This window comes from Mauremys reevesii, linkage group 7 (genome assembly GCF_016161935.1).
Source record: "Mauremys reevesii isolate NIE-2019 linkage group 7, ASM1616193v1, whole genome shotgun sequence".
NCBI lineage: Eukaryota > Metazoa > Chordata > Testudines > Geoemydidae > Mauremys > Mauremys reevesii.
Genome location: NC_052629.1, coordinates 116187107 through 116208156, shown reverse-complemented (window position 1 = coordinate 116208156; position 21050 = coordinate 116187107). Strand labels below are relative to the sequence as shown.

The following is a 21050-nucleotide window of genomic DNA, read 5'->3' as shown; positions in this document are numbered from 1 at the left end:
AAAAGAACTCTTCTCTTCCAAAGGCTCTAAATATTCAGTCAACACAATTAGCAGGAATCACATTTTGTTACTCAATAAGCTGGAAAGTTCTAAAATCTCCTGGGTGTGAATGAATTCCTGACATCATCACAAAGGCTCAACGGGGGGGGGAAAGCAGCAATAATATTTAAAGGTGGATCTTACTGCAACAGGGGAAAGGACTGCTCCTCAAAGCTGTCCTCTAGCGGCTGATGAACAGGAAGATGGAAAAAGCAAGTCACCCTTCCACCAGCCCCACCACAGTACACTGCCAGGCAACTTTCCACCCTGAGCTAGAAATTCTGGGAAAGGCGTTAATAACACATTGATGTAATGATGCAACTAGAAGCTAGAAAAAAAGGTAAGGGTTAAAATAAGAGTGTCAGTACCATTTCTGGCAAACTGTTCCTTGCCGATGGCTGCTCAGAAATGCCTGGCTCATTTTATGTTATTATTTTGCAGATTTTATTTTTAAAACTGTTTAGGGAGCTGATTCTGTTCAGAGACCTTAAGGCTATTTATTGTGTGACACGAAATTTTAAAGAAGGACTAAAGGCAGCCAGATTCGCAAGATATATGGACATGCCTCTCTTTGTTCAGTCCAGCGTTTGGAGAGAATTAATCATCCTGAATTTAATAGTGAAGCTACTGAGAGAACTGGTCTCTAGACCACTTCTTCTCTACTCTGGATACTAGTTAACCACAGGTTTTCACTTTCATAATTAAACCTATACTCTCAAGGATACATTTTTAAAAGTCTCCCAGTTTTTCTGGGTGTTATTGCTAAGAACAGACACAGAGTCCCATTGCAGGTAATGCCACAGGGTTATCATAATAGCATGTGCTGTTGCACTTAGCCTGTGCCATGCTCAGAGAGGCCTAGATCTTTATTAAAAAAGTCTTTCACAGCAGGACTCAGACTCCACAAATTCTGTATTTATGGTTATTAGAGGAGATTTAAGTAAATACAGAAGGAGAGCTTTACTAAGGGAAAAAATATCTTCCACATACCTATACAAAAGTTTTCTATGCCTGCTTTATTGGAAACTAAATTAATTAGCTAGCACCATCACTAAAGTCAATAGACCAGTTTGCTATGGAGCACTGAGGATTTTCTTGCCCAGCTAGACATCACTGGAGAAATCTGGAATTGCTCCCCATTTTAGGATCTCAGTCACATTAGCAAGGTTGGTAATTCATATATGAAGGAACTGGTAGAACTCTCACACACACACTTTGAGATGCCATATGGGTTTATTCAACTGTTTACTACACCAGTCGGTAAAAATTGAGCAGTTATTATAATCTTTGCTAAATGACATGGTAATTATGCTACCTCTGGAAAAAAAATTAAAAAAAAAAATCACAATTCACTGATGTGTGAATTTCTGTGTTTTTATAATCTTTGAATTGAAATGGGTTTCCTAATACACAGAGGGATATTATTAAACATGTGCCAGAAACCCAAATTTATTTTCAAGAAACAATTTATATCCCCATCTTCAATGCAATTTAATTACTCATATTTCCTGCTTTTAAAAGCCTCCTTATTCATATCCTTTAATTTACTTGGAAATAAAAGGATTCCTGTTTTCCTGACTTTTTGTCCCCCTCCCACCCAGTTCATAAGTAAAAGGCGGGACACGGGATGGGAGTAAAGAGAAGAGGGACATGCCAGGTGAGTGATCTCAGTTTGTCAGTGACTTTGGAACCCTGCTCTTCAGGCTGGTGGAGCTGCAGGGAGGAATTCAAAGTACTGGCTCCAATACGCTTTCTGCACCAACTGCCAGCCAATTCACAGAGTGGAACTGACAGCCCAGTCCCAATAGGGGCCTAACCAGATTACTCCACAGCTACAAGTAAGGGGTCACAATGGGGACTGCATATGGACAATAACAGGGGCAAAGGGCAACCTTACATTAACAGAGAAACAGGCACACCTCCAGCCCCACCCACCAGTTGACTTGGCTGTATCATGGACATCAGTGGAGAAACCAAGCTTGGTATCTAGGGTTTCACCTTGAACAATGGAAAACTTTGCACTACGGGATGCCAAGCTAACAAGGCAGGTGTATGTGGTAAGACAGCTCTTGTGTACCAGTGACACCATTTTGTCACTGGGATACAAGCGAGGCAAAAAAGGTGATAGCTAATTGTTTTCTGGTTATGGCTCCTTTGGAAGCAAAGCAATAACGATGCCATGGAAAAAGGCCTCTACCAATCCATATTTAATTGTGACGTGCAGTGCCTGCAAAGCCATGCTTAGACCGTGCCTGTTTATACCAAACATCTACAACATCTTGCATTTTCATGTAAGCTGGAGTTTTTTTCCTATTATTAAACCAGATTCTTATATAATATTATACAGCAGAAAATTAGTGACATACTTTTAAGCACAAACAATACTAAAAAACAAAAAGCATACTAAGTAACAAGCGGGGGAAAAAAACAACTACAGACTTGGGTTAGTTGACTCACCAGTTTTACTTGTGGGCATTACACATATTCACTCAAGGCTCAGGGCAAATCTGGCAAGGGATCAAAACCCCTACCATGGGAAACATGTTCGGAAGCTGGAATCACTCAGAAAGTGGTTCTCAGGAGATTGACTGAAAGACAAAAACACGTTTTAAAACTTCACTTAGTTAGAACTAAGCCCAAGCCCACCACTTCCCTGAACTAGAAAACAAAGAGGAAAATATAAATGCTGGGGGTGGGGAAAAACCCCTATTGAAATATTCTTGCAATAAATCAAATGTTATTGTGCCATATAAAGATTTTTTTGGGGCTATAAATAAAATTGAAACTTAAGGCAGGAAGGCAGCATTTTTAAAAGGTGCTATTATTTCAAGTATCTAATTTGCTCTGCTGATTTATAAGTTTATGTTCATTTTCAATACCAAAATTAGTCAACACCCTAGCAGATGCTGTTAGACAACACAGTGCTGTTTCAGGACTTTAAGAGATTCTAACCTACTTCTGCATTATCAAAATGAAACAGGGTCATTGAGTTTGTCAGATGTTTATCCTCCCTTTGCTCATTTCATCCTGACAGAACCTTAAAAAAAACAAAATCTCTCTTTAGCCATAATCTTTCTTCTAAGGAAAAACACATAAAAACCTGTTTGATACCGGGGAGGGGGAGAGAGGAGGTAAAACTTGTACATAGGATACTTCAGCAGTTAAGAAAAAACAAAATTTGGGTTTTTTCCCCCTGCTAATAGTAACACATTTAAATTTAAACTTAGCTCTTAGTAAAATGACTGTTTAGTTAGTGTGTAGAGTAGAGTTACTTTGAAACCACTTTATATCTTTTTCATTAACACAGCATCTCATCCAGGCTGGGTAAAATCCTACTGTCCTGGAGCATGGTCCAAAGAGAAGCATTATCTGGGTCTCATGCATGTATTAATTGCTGTCCTGAATTAATCACATGCTTAAGTCCCATTGGCTTCAATGGGACTTAAGCACCCGCTTATATGCTATGTGGAAATAAGGTGTAAATTGTTAACTGTAAGGGTAGTTAACCTTTGGAACAAATTTACCATAGGTTGTGGCGGATTCGCCATCACTGGCAATTTTTAAATCAAGGCTGGACTTGTTCTAAAAAAAGATCTGCTCTAGGAATTATTTTGGGGACGTTCTATGGCCTGTGTTATACAGGTCAGACCAGATGACCACAATGACCCCTTCTGGCCTTGGAATGCATCAATCTATTATTATTATTTTTCCTGAATCAGGGCTGGGGAAGTGAGAGTGTCAGCTTTACGGTCCAGGTGAGTGACATCAGGCAGAGCAGAACTGATCTGCCAGGCAGAGGAAGGGGGTCTGAGGGACTGAATGGACTAGGGGGAGAGAATTCTGCCTTATGTAATGCATGTAGTGCCTCACAGAGAGATGCCCACCTGACATGGCTATCGTCATCCATTTCCACCTTTGACCCCTGCACTAGAGCTGCTCTGGCGGCTCACAGGCATTCCCTGGGCAGTACTGGATGTTGCTTGGGCAGCAGCATGACCCCAGCTTTCAAATATTCATGTGTTTAATTATTTTGGCAGGCTGCCAAATTTTTCCTCTCTCAAACTTGAAGAAGAGTTCTGTGTAAGCTCGAAAGCTCGTTTCTTTCGTCAACAGACATTGATCCAATTAAAAAAAAAAAAAAACATTACCTCAACCTCTTTGTCTCTCGAATATCTTGGGACCAACAAGGCTACAACTACACTCCAAACCAAGTTTTCCTGAGGCACACCAGAGAGTTTTTAATATCAGCAATACCTGAATGGAAGATCATGGGACAAAGAAAAAGGTACTTCCCTAACCAAAGGGATTTCTCCTTTCCCTGCTGCAAAAAGTATTACGGCTTCCATTTCTCATATAAAATGCATGGAAGCAGAAAACATGTTACATTGTCCAGAAAGGCTCCTATTACTAGATTGCTCTGGATAACACGAGTAGACCCTAAAATTTGTTCGCAACCACTTACACTAAACATGACCTCAGTTTCAGAGACTCAGAAATACTCTGCATTACCTGCAGGCCAAAAGTGACCTTAATATTAGATCAAGCTATATTTTTTATATACATTTTCAAGGCTTCTTAAGGAAGTACTTCCGAAACGCATAGGAAAGCTAGGTTTATTACTGAGCCTGTTGGATACACTGACAGGTCTGTAGTTGAGCTGGAGCTTACATGCACTGTGTTTGTGCAGGATCTCTCAGGCTCTTGTTACTGTAATAGTTGAGCACCCCCCAACACCTCTGAAGCAGGAAAGTGCTATTATCCCCATTATACAGACAGGGAACCGAGGCACAGAGAGTTCTCTAAGTAACCTGCCCAATGTCACAAGAAGCCTGGAGTGGATCAGGGACTTGAACTCGTATCTCCCAAGTTCTAGGCTAGTGCCCTAACCACCAGATCATCACTCTGCTGCAGAGCCCACGTCTAGAGACAGAATCCAAGGTGTCTCATATTTGCCACCTAAGACCTGAAATCTGGGACAGTGGCTGGTTTCATAAGGCTGTTTTTATTTCCCTTTAGGAGCATGGGGATCTAGATAGAAGAGAACACAACAGAACTGCTTGGCCTGAATGTAGTTGGTGCAGCAGTGAAAATGGACTGGTCAAATGGTGCGCAGGCCAAGATCCGCACGTTACCGTGCACTGCATCAGCCACAACCTTGAACCCAACAAAAATTAACTTCAGAGGCTTAGAATTTATTTTTAAACACGTTTTGAAAATGTTACTATTTAAGTTCCAAGAGACATTAAGCTCTTGCTGGGGCTTTGGAAGAAAATGCAAGTCATTTCAGGTGGTCTCCCACACATACATTAAGCGGGGAGTCAGACCAGAACCCTGGAGGTAATCGTGCTCATTCATTGTTTTCACTGTGGTAACTCCAAAAGGCCTCAACCAGGTTGGGACCATTCAGCACTGGGCATTGCACAAACACATGAAGCAGACTTTTGAAAACCCCACCCGCAGTAAACGGTCTCTGCTCAAAGAGCTTACCTTCTGAAAAGGACAAGTCATAACAGGTTGGGAGAGGATGTAACAGTAATCCTTGCCCCCACTGAAGTCAATGGCGGTTTTGCCACAGACTTCACTGAAGCTAGGATTTCACACAGAATGTTTTGGAATGTGTTCACCATTCATAGATGTTATAAGCCAATCAGTAGCAGAATCACAGTAAATCGCAACAAGCTACCTGCCCAGCTCTTAGCAGAAGTTACTATTCTGTGCACATCGCAGCAGAGTGGAGCTTTAAGGAAGGATATGAACAAGGAAAAGGCTGATAGCAGGGAGATCCCCTCCTCACCCCCATGCTTATGGAGCAGCCTGGCATGGTGTTTGTGGGAGAAACAGACAACTGGGCAACCATGGCTAGCACAGTAGGATGATCAAAATATCATCACCAGTATATGCCTGCCTCCTATTTGGAATATGTGGCAAAGTCACCAGATCACCTGCTTTTCATTCTAAAGATTCTTCTCATGTTCCAGTGGCAGCTGCTGGTGCACAAGTGATCCTATCGCCCCACCCCAGCTGGATTTTCACTAAAATCAGCTTTTGCTCAAAAAAGCCTGAAACTATATTTGATGTTAAGTTTCTATATCCTGATTAAAGGTGGGACTTTAATCCTTTTTATGCTCCATTACCCTTTAAAGCGTATCAACCGCAATGACACCGCATTAGACTATTGTATCCAATGATTTTTCCCTCAGCCACACTATGCGCGCACACGCAAAATTTTGTATCAATTTTCAATGTATCCCTCCAAATAAATACACAATTTTATGTGTGAACACCATTTTTTTAAAATCAGTTTTAAAATTACAATAAGTCATCTTTCCACCAATTAAGCTGTGAATACATCCCACCATTCTCAGCATTAAGCGAGAAGTACAATAAATTAAAACCTTAAAGTATTTCAAAGAAGATACTGGAAGTGTTGAAACATTAATTGTACCATATACAATCTGTTTTCACAGGGATTTAAAAAAGCGTCATTACCACCCTGGGTATCATTGGAAAAAAGATTAAAACCATCATCATCCTTTCCTATTTACATATTAAAATGTATGCATTCCTGATAGTTAATACCCAGCTTGCTGACTTGTGAATCTGTTTAAAACAATACAGTGCCTGTAAAATGCATAGTCCAAAACTGGGATCTGTCCTTACAAATAATTACTGCATTCAAACAGGTTACAAGCAGAGATAATATCTACACCATTTTCTTGTTTGTTTATCTTCCCCCTTCAGCAATCCCCACTTTGCACAAGTGTCTAGAGGGAACCTGGATGGAGCAGCTGCAAGTTCCCCAAGGCCAAAGCCTAACAATCAGGCTGTTTACCAATCACCACCACCCAGCAGCAAAATGAAAGGGAATAGTATTTGCATTTTAAAAACTGCTTGTTTCTCAACAACTTATTTGGCAGAAACAAGTTAATAAATGTGTAAATTAAAATAGAACCCCACTAATTCAGCACTGATACCCTGTTAATACCGGACACTGGTATGATATCCCAGGGTTCAATCCAGACCAGTAGGGGGGCTGTATCAGCCCTGCCCTGTAACCTGGGGTGTCTGAAATGCTTTGCTGTTGTCACCTCCAACCTGGACTGTTCACAACCAGTCACCAGCATGCAGTTTGTGTAACTGCAGCCTGCCAGCCACACCGTGGCTCCCACCACCCCTGGTTATACTACAGGGTGACCTCAATATTGCAGGGTGACCCCTGGGACTTTCCCCAGAAATGTACTGTTTTGCACTGCCCAGCCATCTCCTGGATAGTTCAAATACACTAAGGCTGTTATTCCTTTAAGGGAATAATAAACACTAGCTTGTTATTTCTAAAACAGAGTTACCCAGACACCTTCATTTAAGCAAACTGAATTAGAGAATAAACTTGTTTTGTTGTTTTAACTACAAAAACAGATTAAGTGAGTATAAGTAATGAGACACAAGAAAAATAAAGACATTTCCTAATATCCAACTTTACAAACTATACTAGATTTAAGCAAAATTTCTCACCACATGCTCCCAGCAAGATTACTGACCAAACTCTTCAGCTCACACCCCCAACCCCAACCCCGATGGCCATTTCTTTTGTCTTTTCAGTTGCAGAGAATGCAGTGGGGAGGGAGAGATAGGGGCTGACCCTCAGGGCGTTTGATCCTCCTTTTTACAGTTCTAGTCTCCCTCTAGAAAAACATTTCCAACTGAGAACCATGAGCGTCTGCGTGGAAGGATGTTCCCTGGTGTTTCTTTTCACCTCTTTGAGCTTCTTTTGTTTTTCCTTCCTGCTTGATGACTCTGTTTACTGCTTAAATGCAAATTAAGGCAAGCACACATTTCTTTGTTTAGAACAGACCGGTTTGCTGACTTCTGTTTGACCGGAGCTGTGGGGTTTGGAACATGTATTAATAACACCGTACAGGAGAATCTTATCACTTCACATACAATGTTGCCACACATATTTTACCCAGGACAGTTCTGACTAGCAAATTATGAATTTTCAAATGATACCTTACACAGCATACCTTATACAAAGATTATTACAGTAGTGTGTAGGATGTGAACCTGGGTATATTCCATCACAACTGGATTGCAGTGCTTCCGTTTCCTGATAAATCATTAGATTCTTTAAAACACAGTCATAAGATATGCATGCACTAATATAATGCTAACCAGCTTTCTGTTTACAAATTGCTGATGTAGGCAACACAGCCTTTCAAATCTTATATGGATTGTTTCCAGAGGAAACTTTACAACTGTTCGGAAGATTTGTCATCAGCACCCCCAAGCAATCAGCTAGGATCTACCTCAACTTTTTGATGCCGACTCAAGAATAATCCATCTAGCTTTGATTTGCAATTAGAACAGGAGTTCCTCACAACCGAGGCTATCACCAGAAGCATGCCATGTGGCTTGCACAGATGTTTCTATTATTTCTGGGTCCCATAAGGCCGAGTGCCTATGTGTTAAAAACAGGTTATGGCATGTAATAGGAAGAAGCACGCTTGATTTTGCCCACTGCCTCCCTTCCCTTTACACACGTCTTTAATTCACTCAACTGATTTCCCCTCTCCTCCCAGCTTTTTTTTTTTTGGGGGGGGGGGCGCGCAAATGCTATATAAAGTATAAAAATAGGACAGAGGTAGGGACAGTTTCTCTACTTTCACAGGAATTTCAGAAACGCTCAGCACCAGCAACACAAACCAGATTTTCAAGTATGCTCAGTTCTCATGTAGGCACTAAAAGAAGTGGCACGTAGCATGTTAGGCTCTTTTGAAAACCTAGCTTTGAGTATCACAGTGGGTACCACTTACCCTTATTGAGGTGGCCAAGCGGGAGCTGATTTTTTCCCCTCCAAGTTTAGCCCTAATTGTGGGTGCTAAGCACTTTGAGGAGCTTGGAGCTAGATTTTTTCCCCCGAACATTTGGCCCTAAATGCTGTACAAACACGGGGCCTTATTTCCACATGCGCTCAGCACCCAGAGCAACAACTGAAGCTGTAGGACCCGCAGGTACTCCGTACCTTTGAAAAATCAAGCCCATGATGGCCATAAAGCAATAATCCTTTCAATGAGACAACCGAGCAACACGAAGGCAGTAACTGCATGAAGCTCTGCTTATGGGGGAGGGATAGCTCAGTGGTTTGAGCATTGGCCTGCTAAACCCAGGGTTGTGAGCTCAATACTTGAGGGGGCCATTTAGGGATCTGGGGCAAAAATCTGTCTGGGGATTTGTCCTGCTTTGAGCAGGGGGTTGGACTAGATGACCTCCTGAGGTCCCTTCCAACCCCAATATTCTATGATTCTATGAGCTACTTTTCTCGCTCTCCTTTTCATTCTTAATTTGGATTACTCATTTTAGTTTTATCCTCAGTTAGAAAGGTGTCTTTACCTGAACAAATGGCTACAATTTCAAGATGGCTACCACAAGAGACATGGTGGAAAAAGGCAGCTACTAAATCTATGACTACTTAGAACTTCTGAGATTTTAAAGGATACCAGACATAAGCTAAAAATTGTGGCATGTGTGGAGATATTGGTATTTTATGCAGATTTTAACCTCTTATTTTTTTAATAATAGAAACTGAGTTCCAGATGTTGAGGGTTGGAAAGTAAAAAGTGCCTTAGCTGTATAAACACAGAGGTGAGATGAAAAATTCTGTTGAAACATAATCATTCGTATACATTCAAAACGAGACATACATGCACACTCTAGGCATGGTGAGGTATATAAATTCACCATTTCAACAGGGGACATGCTAAAGAGGAAATTCTCGAGAACACCCTTTCCCCCTCACCCAGTGGAAGAAGTTATGCTTCTCTTCATTTTTGAAAACAGAAGAGTGCTCATAAAAGGCGCAGTGCAGTCCACCCAGCAGACTGAAGTTCAATCTGCACTCCTACCACTCAGTTCCTACATATTGTATCTGACAGCCTTGTATACATGATGCTGTAGAAGAAGCCTATATATACACCCACTGGGCTTTACTGCAGCTACCTGTTATTCCATATTCCTATCTCCATCACTGCTTTTTTGGTGTGTGAGGACATGATTGTAATTGCCATTCAAAGTTGGTTGAGTTGTGTCTCTTGTGTGGAAAAAAAAAATACTGTGGGTGTAGTTAAAAGGCACAAAAACTCTTCCAACACCATCAGCACTCCTCAGCTATACAAAGCCATAATGAACACTAGATAGTCATGGATGTATTAATTCGTTCCCTTTTTGATGGTGGTCTTGATGAAGAGGGTGCTCTGGCATTAGGAACTGAACTGATACAATCTGGTCAATTCATATGAGCTACCAAACAGATGGGTCATTCTGCTCACTGCTGTAAAAGGCAAAGAAAAAAAAAAACAGTCCCGAACCAAAGAGCTCGTAATGACATTATGTTCCCTAAACTCTGGGACACGGACCATCTCTTGGTTGTGTGTTTGTTTTGGGCACTGCACCATAGGGCCCCAGTTCATTATAGAGGGCTCCCAGGCATGACTAACACAAACGATTAACAGTAAACACTGATCTATTCCAGAAACAAACTTGGAGCGCAAGGCTCTGGATCCCTTCCCCAGACTCCCGTGCAACTCAGCACCCCTCCAACAAGAGCATGAATCATTCTCCTCGTCACATGCAAACCATGGACCTCAGTTGTGTTTTATATATTAGCATGTGTCATCCCACCCCTTCATATCACTTCTGCTCCTCTTTTTTCCACTGAAGATGGTCCCTGATGGAGGGCATGCACACTCAGCACCAGTATTTGTCGAGCAGTCTAGTCACCGGCCAGATCCCCAGCTGATTTAAATTCACCGAAGTCAAAGCTAAACAAAGTTACACCAGCTGAGGATCTGGCCCGCTTTTCCCTCTCATTTTTAATTGAGCCTTGCTTAACAAAACAGACTGACCCAAAATAGTGCTTCAAAAACATCCCTACACATTAAGACAGGATGTGCTAGGAAGGGGTTGTAATTCAAAAACCAAAACAGGGATCTAAATTTTGCAAATGATTCTTATTCTTATATTGATCCAACCACCACCACCACCACCTGGAGTGTTTGAAAGCTGGACCCAAACCTAAGTTTTGTGGCCTAAACTCATCCCTGAATCAAAAACAAAACAAAAAAAACAATTTTTTTGAGAAATGATAAACTGGCTTCACCTGTTGGAATTTGTACCAAGTGTTCTGAGCAGCATCTCGGATGTGCTATAGAAAACGTACAAAATCCCACAGTATCCTGCTGAATTCCACCAGCTGCATCACAGGAATGCAATCCTTCCCAGCCTAACGTTCAAGGACAGTAGCAAGTGTTTTGATTTCGATAACAAAAGAAAGAATAATCAATAGCATATCTCACTAGTTGCACAGTCAAAACTCACAGACTTAGTGACACAAATACAGTATGACTGGGCTTGTCTGCTACCAGGCACAAAGGCACTGTCTAGTGGTTAAAAATCAGAGCCACCATTCATGAATGCATCAGTTTTTAAGAAAAAAAATTGAACACATCTTCAAATTCCATTGAACTCAATGGACTGATCTGGATCTGTAACTCTGAGTTCTATGCCCCACTCTGCCACACAGCCTTGGGCCAAAAATTTTTAGAAGTATACACCAACTCGGGGTGCCACAAATTTTGTGAGACCAACTTTTTACACACCTATCACAATTTTCAGAGATGCTAACTACCTGCAGCTCCCACTGACTTCAGCTAGAAAGGTGGGTGAGCAGTACCTTTGGGGGAAAAAAAATTAATCAGGCTCAAGATGTCTCAGCTGAACTTAAAAGTAAAAGCTATTTCACTGGGTGTTGACAGACTTACAAATTTTTTACTATCCTCAACCAGAAGGCGTTTAGAGGAGTGCAACATTATTGTAAATTAGGGGCACATTCTGAAGTACTGTCTGGAAGACGCTCCGTAAAAGGTCGTTGCCTTCGGTGCACAAATCCGCTTAGTACCATGAAAACGTGCCCTTAGATACACATCTTAGTAAGCCAAACTATCTTCGGAAACAAGTAAAATGACATTTAAACAAAAACTTACAAACATGTTACCTTTATGACTAAAACATTTCACTTATCCCGTCAGCTCCCTTTTTATTGTTACAGTAAGACCTTTTGTGGCAGGTTTTCAATTTCTTATTCTTTTAATCTATATTGTGCCGCAATCTTAGTCACTTGTCACTGGTTCTAAAAAAAGACTGTGACAACAGCCATGCCACCAAAGGCTAACCTCCAGAACCGCCAGCATTCCAGTGCAAGATGCAAGCAAGCCACTTCCCTCTGGTTTTCCTTATCTCCCAAGAAAGCCATCCAAACAGAACCTCTGTCTCCCAAGAGATTTTCAGTCTTCCCAGTACAAACAAGTAGTAAACCAAACCTTTTAACAAGAGAGATGTCTACATGTCAGCACGTGAGCTGATATTAGTAATTGCAGCCAATGAATTACACTTTATATTTGCAATACTGCACAAGGGAAATGAAGAGCCACAGACTATTTTCGTGTCCTGTTCGGGCAACTCTACTGAATAATCTACTAATTCAGTACCAAGATGGAATCTCTTGCATCTGGATTCCACAATCTTTACAAAGGTTGAAATTTATTCTTTACATTTAGTAAATAGAAAAACAAAAATACAAATAAAACTAAACTAAATCCCAGTGAGAGATTATTTTTGACTAATTCCACATATAAAGCAACACAGCACAAAATCCATTTTAACACTTAGTGTTTTCAACGTTTGTTTCATGTATGGAAGGAACATGATTACAGATTTTTTTCAGAACTTCCAACCATCTTGCCTTGAAAGAATCGCAGGGTATGTGGGGGGGAAATATAATGTACAGCACTTTCTTTTGACTATTGAATAAGGAGAAATACTTCGATATCTAAATTAAATCAAATGGAGTAGACTAAATAAGCCTACAAGACATAGTGCATGATGCAACAGAGACTTAAAATTCTTATCTATTGAGCACTTCAGCTAAAAGGCTGATGTTTTATGTTCCCCTGCAGTGCACGGGGATCCTGCTGGTTTGGCCAGACTATGAAAATAAGCTTCAAATGACCAAATGCAACTGCAACTTTAAAAGTAGGAACCAAACCAGACACAACAAACCACAGAACAGTCAGCCTAACTTGTCATAATTCATGTGTGTGGAATTCAACTGTAGCAGCATTTACTGAGTGCTAAATTTCCACCCCTGGCACATTCCATGAAGAAATGTCAAATTTTGAAAAGCTGCTGATAAGACACTCCTGATTACAAGTCATGTCATTAATCAAAAAATATTTATCCCAACATGCAAACAGCTTTGTCTGTGCCATGTAAGGCTAGGTAAGTAATGCAAGATGTAGTGTATAAAAAAAAAAACCCTAAGAAAGTGTGTGTATGTGCTATTCATAGGAGTATGGCTAGATATATGAAGTTCTGTAAGGTTACTAAACTCCAAAGTTGTAAATTCTTTAAGTGCAATTGATTTTTAAAATACTGGAGAGAACTTAGTAAGTCAACATACACAGCTCTGTCTGGCTTCCTTACATGCTGGTCTTAAATATGGTAAGTGTCCAGGTGCATTGGTTATTTAAAAAAAAAAAAAAAAAAGACAAAAATCACCAAGCCTCCATTAGATCTCACTTTGTATTCCATACAATAGTATCTGTGGCACAAGGAGTTGGATTGCTTGTGTGTGTTAAAATCCACCCCAGAGTGGAGAACCAAGTCAATGTAAAAATATTTTAAGGTGGCAGAGCAGTACACTGGACAGATCACTGGACAGTGAATCAAGATACCTGGATTCTATTTCCAGCTCTGTTGTTGATTCTGCGTGACCTTAGGCAAGAAATCAGCCAACCTCTCTCTGCCTACATTTACCCATCTATGACAATAGGGACACGACTACCTAGCATAGCTGTAAAGCATTTGAGATCTGCAGATGAAAAGCACTGTATAAATGCTGAGTATTATTATTATACTTCAGATGACATTAATATGAATTTCTTACACATAAGTATTCATATAAAAACCTGAGTTCAGTAGAAAATTCACTGAAAGGCAAAATACACTACACAACTTCCATATTTCTATTCAGTATGGTTTTTTTCCTCCCTTTGGGCTATATACACATTATATATTATTTTGTGTGTTTTGTGCACCATTTTATAAGTCCCATTAAAAAGAATAGTTACTGTAAAGAATAGTTCTGCAGCCGAGGCCATGTCGGTGAAAGGAGTGATTTGCTGGTATAGGTAGATTGGTATACTATAATGGCAAAGCACTTCTAGGACAGACTCATCTTACCCTGGCAAAAACTATGCTTTTGCTGGTATTGCTTATTCCCCTGCCTGACCAAAATAAATGATACCAGCAAAAGCACAGTTTTGCCAGTGTAACTGCATTTACACTAGGGGCTTCTGTCAGCACAGCTATATCAGTCAGGCATCACACCTATTCATGCCCCTGGATTGACATAACTATGCTGGCAGAAATTTGTAGTGGAGACGTGGCCTTAAAACACTAAAACGTGCTTTACGATAGTATTGTCAATAATGAGACGTGAGTAGCTGTAGTTAACGGAGTTAAAGGGGAGTGCTCCATTCTCAAACTTGTATCCAAATACCTCTTGTGCAACAGCCTCCTTTGTCAATTGAATTTTTATCATTTCCTCAGTATTTAACTTTACCACAACTGTCTATTTCATTTTTATTGTTCAATTCACCTGCCCTATATGTAGCATATTCTGCCCAGAGAGACAAACCACGTAATATCTCTATTTCCTCAGAGGAAAATGTCTGTAATCATCATCATTGTATTGTATTTGGAGGTCAAAATTTCAAATTGCATTTTATTTTGCTTGTTATTTTTTCCAAGACGTACATGCTATAAAAATGTTTCCTAAAGAAAAACAATATCCCTTTCTACTGGATTATATGAAATTCACATTTCCTTTTGACCAGTTTTCTCATGGATTTTAAAAAAAGGGAAAAAAAGGAAAAGAAAAGAAGGAAACACAGAGACATGCTGCCATTAAATACTGCAGAGCTGGTGTGGGACTGAAATTGGGATAACCGCATCTGGATTTATTCTGAGGTACCCAGCATTCGATACAGATGTATGAAGGAGGATCACTGTAACATTTCCATCACATCCAGTCAATATTAACTGTAAGCTTGTGGACAAAATGCTACTATCCTCAAGGAAGAGAATAGAAGGAGAAATGTATATTAAAAACAGTGAACACGTAGGCTGGAATTTTGTAAATCAGTGGGAGGTGAACGAGAATCCCAGCCACAAGGCCAAGACTACATGGTATAAGATTATAAAATAGGCCTAATCCAGCACCCATAGACACTAGTTGGAGTTTCCTCCCATGGACTTCACCTGGAAAAAAAAAGACCAGACCACATTATGAAGAGAAGCTGCTCAGGTGCTGCAAAATAAAATAAAAATAAAAATAAAATAAAAAAATTGAAATGTGTTTACAATAAAATAAAAAAAGGTGCCAGCCCAGGAGAACGTAAGGAAAATGATTTTCAAAACCAAGCCATTGTTTTTAAGTTAAAATAATTTAAAAACAAACCAACCAACCAGCCAGCCACACACTACAGCCCACCCAATTATCAGGGCTTTCCTCCCACCCCACTTTAAAAATCTATTAATAAATCCAGGTTGCCAATCCGAACGCCAAATTTCACTGCATGTTAATTCAGTTATAAACTCCTTGGAAAAATGGGGTTTCCTAAATTCCAAGTGGCATCCGTAGCATTCTAAGATACTCCAATAATAACTGGATTGCTTATTGCAAAGGAGGCAGAAGCTACTACACACAAGCCAAAGATTGGTACGCCCAAAGAGAGAAAAAAAATAAAAGATTTAAAATAATCCCACACAGTAGACCAGATTCTATTCTCAGTTACACAAACGTAGCTCTAAACCACCTGCTTTCCAGAGATGCTGTGCACCACTGGCTCCCATGGACTTTAGATGGGTTGCTGGTGCTCAGCACCTGTTAAAATCCAGAGCAAGTGAAATCAGAATCGGGCCCAACATGCCTGCAAGTCACAATTCCATACAGACTCACAGCATTACCGATAGTGCATGATGTCTTAAAATGATGGAAATGCTGTCTAGTCATCTGAGACACCAGTAAAGTAAGTAACAATACAAAATGTATTTGTCTACAATTGCCTGAGGGTCTCATGGGTTTAGCAACCAAAGTGGCATAAGGATTATATTATCAAATAGTATCCCATACCACTTTATTAACTGTCAGTGAAATGTCTATTGTACTGTCAGGGAAATATCTTTTTAAAGCTACAAATGGAGATACTTGACCAATCCAGTCTCACTATCAGTCCAATTACTTCCCAGTAATCAACTGTTCTGCAAATAATTAACTTAACTGGGGATATTATGGTATGGAGACATCATCAAGAGCAGAGGTTCTCAAACTGGGGGTTCGGACCCCTCAGGGGGTCGTGAGGTTATTACATGGGGGAGGTCGTGAGCTGTCAGCCTCCATCCCAAACCCTGCTTTGCCTCCAGCATTAATAATGGTGTTAAATACATTAAAAAGTGTTTTTAATTGATGAAGAGGGGTCACACTCAGAGGCTTGCTATGTTAAAGGGGTCATCAGTACAAAAGTTTGAGAAACACTGATCAAGAGACCCTCTTGTTCTCTCTCTTCCTTCTAAATATAAATCTAATGGAAATATCAGAAGAGGAGGTAAATCCATCCAGATTCTTGAAGCTGGTATGTGAAGAGACGTTAACTTCAAAATGTGCGTTAAACCATCCAAGCACTTTTCACACCTCCCCCTTTCTGTTCCTACTCCAATACGCCTTTCGTTCTCTATTCCGACACTTTTCACTACCTACACACTAAAATAATGCTGCAAACATTCATTTTTTGAAAACGCATCGCATTAAGAAGGGGCGTTTTGTGCTTTTTAAGGCAACAGTGTCTCCAGAGGGCACCCCCCCGCTGTCGGGAAAAAAAAATACTTTGGCCTTAATCTCATCTTTTATCCACTTAAGAACCAGATTATTGCCTAATAAAACTTCACGGCAAAGCAATTAAAAATTAAAGGGACATTTCCCTTCATACATAACGGTGTGTCACACAGAAGATGTACCAAACCAGACTGGTGAGATTTACGGTACCTGCCCTTTTTTGTGATAATCAGGCAGAAGTTTAGGGTTTGAACACAACTACCATGCCTCCCTAACGTGATATTGTGCCTTCAGGTCCCTAGCTCTTATTTTTATAGTGAGATGCAAATGGAGTGGAAAGCAGCTGAGCAAGTGAAGCCTTCCTACTGTCCTACAGGAAACACAGGGAAGATTCCCAGTAGCGGATATGATTCAGAACTAGTGGTGGGTAAAGGACAAACTAGATTACAGCAACACTGAGAACGCCATCCAAAATCCACATCCAAAGAGACTTCTGTTAACATATGGTGGAAGTATGACTTTCTGCAAATATCCGCTGCAGAAGCCAATTTCTCTCCTCCACCCAAGATGTGTCCAATATCTCCAGTGGAATGAGCTTTTAAAAGTATTACTCAAGGTAGGCATCAGCCATGATACACATTCTAATCCATCTAGTTAATGATGAATCTGTCATCCAGTTACATGGTTCAGACCCTTCAAAGAAATTAAATCCACCTATACGGACTCCTCACTGACTGGTATCCTGCCCATCCCTTTGAATATGGGGGCTGTTTTTCCGGCTTATCGACAACTCCTGCATTCCCTCTGCTGGAAAGACCCTACAGTGCAGCATCAATATCCCAAGCAGAATTATACTGTACTGGAAAACATAATTTGGAAAGAATGTGTTAGCAACTTGAATCCAAACACAAAATGCATTTAAAGGTCATAATTTGCATAACTACATCTCATGGTAAAAAAGACAGCTCAATCCTGCAAGGCGCCAAGTGCTTCTGAACATTGCTGAGTGCCCTCAATTCTCATTTACTTTAATGGGAGTTTCAGCAATACCTTTCAGGCCCAGGTCTTCAAGGCACTTGGATACCATGGCAAAGGGGAATAATATAAGGAGATCACGGATAAATCCTCCTTGCCACAAGACCACCACTTAAAGAGGAACAGACCCCCTTAAGAATGGATGGTAAGTACTATGATGAGAAATTAAAAGTACTAGACTGAAATAAGGAGTTTCCCTTTCTTATGATCCATCTACTGACTTCAGCAATGAAGGAATCCAAGAGTAGCAAGTAATTGCCAGTAATAAAGAGAACTCAACACAGAAAAATAATAATAGAAATAGGCTTCAATGCCCTAATTAAACATTTTTTTCTTCTTTGGTTAAGTCAGATCAAGAGCAGACTGAAGGATCCTGTGGCCAAAAGTTGCATCTTCCAAGGATTGTTCACTGATCTCCTAAATCTTAGAAGACCAGAGGGTGCTTTAAATGGAGCTCTCTCCATCCAGGACATGGTATGATCCATAACCCTGTGCCACTGAGGCATGCCATATCATCCTTGAGGAGGAATATTGTTGGAAGACATGGGAAATGACTTTAATCACTGCAAAAACAGGAGGTTTGCAAGCATTAAAATACTCGCTTGTGTGTTCCCCATGAGATAACAGAACATCCAACTTCTGCTGCTCTGTGACAGGCTGGATATCCAGACTGACATCCAGACTATGTAGTGACTCTTCCAGAGGATGTTTGGAGTGGGAGCAAAAGGCTCAATTAGAGCCTGAATTTTGACCTCTGGGATCTCAGTCTTAGAGAAATTGGGAACAGCTGAACTGATGAGCTAGATCTAAGGTTCTCTATGGAATCTCTCTTTCAGAGTCAGAGTCATTCTTGGAATGGAGTACCAAGCAGACCTGGAGGAGGGCTAGGTGTGCTGCATCTGCCAAAGCCAGTGGTACTGACCTCAAAACCCATTTTACAAAATCCTTCAGAGCGCCCAAGCCATTTACTAAAATCGGGTCTTTGTGGGATACATCCCTATCCTGACTAATTGCCAGAAAAGGAGGGCGCATATTAAAGACTGCTGACATCTTGCCTGCTTCATCCCACTGCCCCTGAGTTAGTTTGGATGAAGATCCACTAACAGACCTTTTATATTCCAGTGCATCCACCCCAAGTCCAGGATAGTTTTCTCGCAACTCATCATGAGAAGAGTGAAGCTTCTTTCTCCTGCTTCATTTTAAAAGGGATCCTTTTGGACCTCTGAGGTAATGCATTCCTCACTCCACAAAGGGGAACAATCCAGGCTGATTAGATCTTCAAAGCCATTGCTGGGGGTGAATGGGGAGAGGAAAAAAAAAAAAGCCACACAAATCTTTCCACCCACTCACATCCCTCCTTTATGAATTTAAGATTTCCATAAAGGAAGGAGAGATCCATGCTCAGGAAAGGATATATTCTTGCCACATGGGGTACAGGAACATGTGGAATTCCTGAAAGAGAGGCAAACCAGACTTCCTGGAGCTTCTTGGGCTGGGAGGGTCTCTTGGACAAAAGATTCCTCAGAGGGGTGTGGGTCTGCCAGTATGCAAGGAGACGTGGGGGTGGGAGGTGGGGATTGCAATGAGAGCATGCCATCAATCCACCAAGACTGAGAAAGCATCCAGGGAGGAGTCTTGGACGATCTATCTCCACTGCCACCGGCAAAGAGGTGTTTCTCAGTAAGGTGAGGAGGTCCAATTTTTAGGTAAGTAGATTTGAGAGGTGGTCTGCCACAGGAGAAGGGATAAGAGTCCTTGTATAACTCCACAGGGCTACTAAAGTCAAGAACTACCACGGAGTTTTCCCCTGGGCAGCCCATCTGAGGACCTCACCAAGCTCCAACATTCAGTATCCCACACCATCTTTTGTGGGGAATGGATGTCTGATGAGGATTCCCAAACTCCTTGGCTGGGGGGGGGAGGGGAGGGCGGAAGCACTTGGGGTGAAAAAAAGACCTCACCACTGATGCAGATCACACTGATCTGCAGCATGGGCATCTTCTGACCTGTGTGGTGAAAGTCACTGCTGAGGACCACCATGCTAGCAAAACTGGACAATTGGAACAGGTAATACATAGGTCAGCCTCAGAAGCAAGAGAACAGTGGGGAAGGAGGAGAGACGGCTATGTAAGCAACATCCCACTTTGGAAAAGAGCCGCATACATAGAGGTCTTCTACGCCCTGATCTCTAGGAGAGGATCCAGGCCAAAGAAAGGAGTGACAAGTGTACACAGCTGTGGCTGACCCTACAACAATACCCCTGTCTCCAGCACCACAGAGCGCAGCCAACAGGTGACCACTGTTTAGCAGTTACCAACTTCAGAACTATACAAGAAAGTTTTCAATGGCCTTTCATGCTAAAGTCATAGGATCAGCTGTTTAAAACGCTTCAAAAAATAAACCTTAAAATGTTCTTGCAGTGGAAAGAGTCACTTTGTTTTTTTCCATGTGTGCTATATAATTTTTTCTGTATCACTCATCTCTTGCTTACTCAGTTTACTATGATCGGCCTCTCCCAGAAGTATATTAGCTTTGTTTGCTTAAAAATATATCAATCCAAATGCTTTATGCATCACCACCAGTGGCCTGCTTAAAGAATTGAAACCAAAATATTTCCAATATGATGCAATGCAGAGAGATGTCAGCATTTTCTTTCTTTAGTGCAAAGATGACCTACAAGGCTAGAACGTGCATAAAAAAGTATTTTGACTAGTGAGTTTAGTAAACACAACATGAAAAGAGGGAGTAATACATACAAACAATACCAAGGCTTCATTTTTACAATCTGGCTATTTCACCACACATAGAAAAATATTGTTCACCTACAAATATGATACACCACCACCATTGGCCCGGTCATGAACATGCTAAATATTATGAATAAATACAGGACACACAGACTACATGAAGGTTAAAAGACCATCAGCAAGTAAGTTAATCAAATCAAAACTGGGATAGATATGTAGAACTGCCTAGAACAAAAATTAAAGGAGTTCCCCATTTTAAAGTGACCTAGTAAAACTGACCCACG

At 40.9% G+C, this 21050-nt stretch overlaps 1 protein-coding gene and 1 long non-coding RNA gene across 23 annotated transcripts in view; one reads left to right on the top strand and one right to left on the bottom strand.

The window, feature by feature from the left end:
• FOXP1 (forkhead box P1) overlaps positions 1–21050 on the bottom strand; it is a 498462-nt gene that overhangs the window by 434175 nt on the left and 43237 nt on the right. For 20 of the 22 annotated variants that reach the window (XR_005583191.1, XR_005583194.1, XR_005583192.1 and 17 more), the window contains exon 3: positions 2497–2627. The exons of the other annotated variants lie outside the window; for them this stretch is intronic. The gene's annotated coding sequence lies outside the window, so the exon portion shown is untranslated. The remainder of the gene's footprint in view (positions 1–2496; positions 2628–21050) is intronic. 22 annotated transcript variants of the gene reach the window in all.
• Positions 149–15200, top strand: LOC120369503. The gene is made up of 3 exons (XR_005583196.1): positions 149–379; positions 13047–13368; positions 14988–15200. It is a non-coding gene; the product is annotated as an uncharacterized LOC120369503 (long non-coding RNA).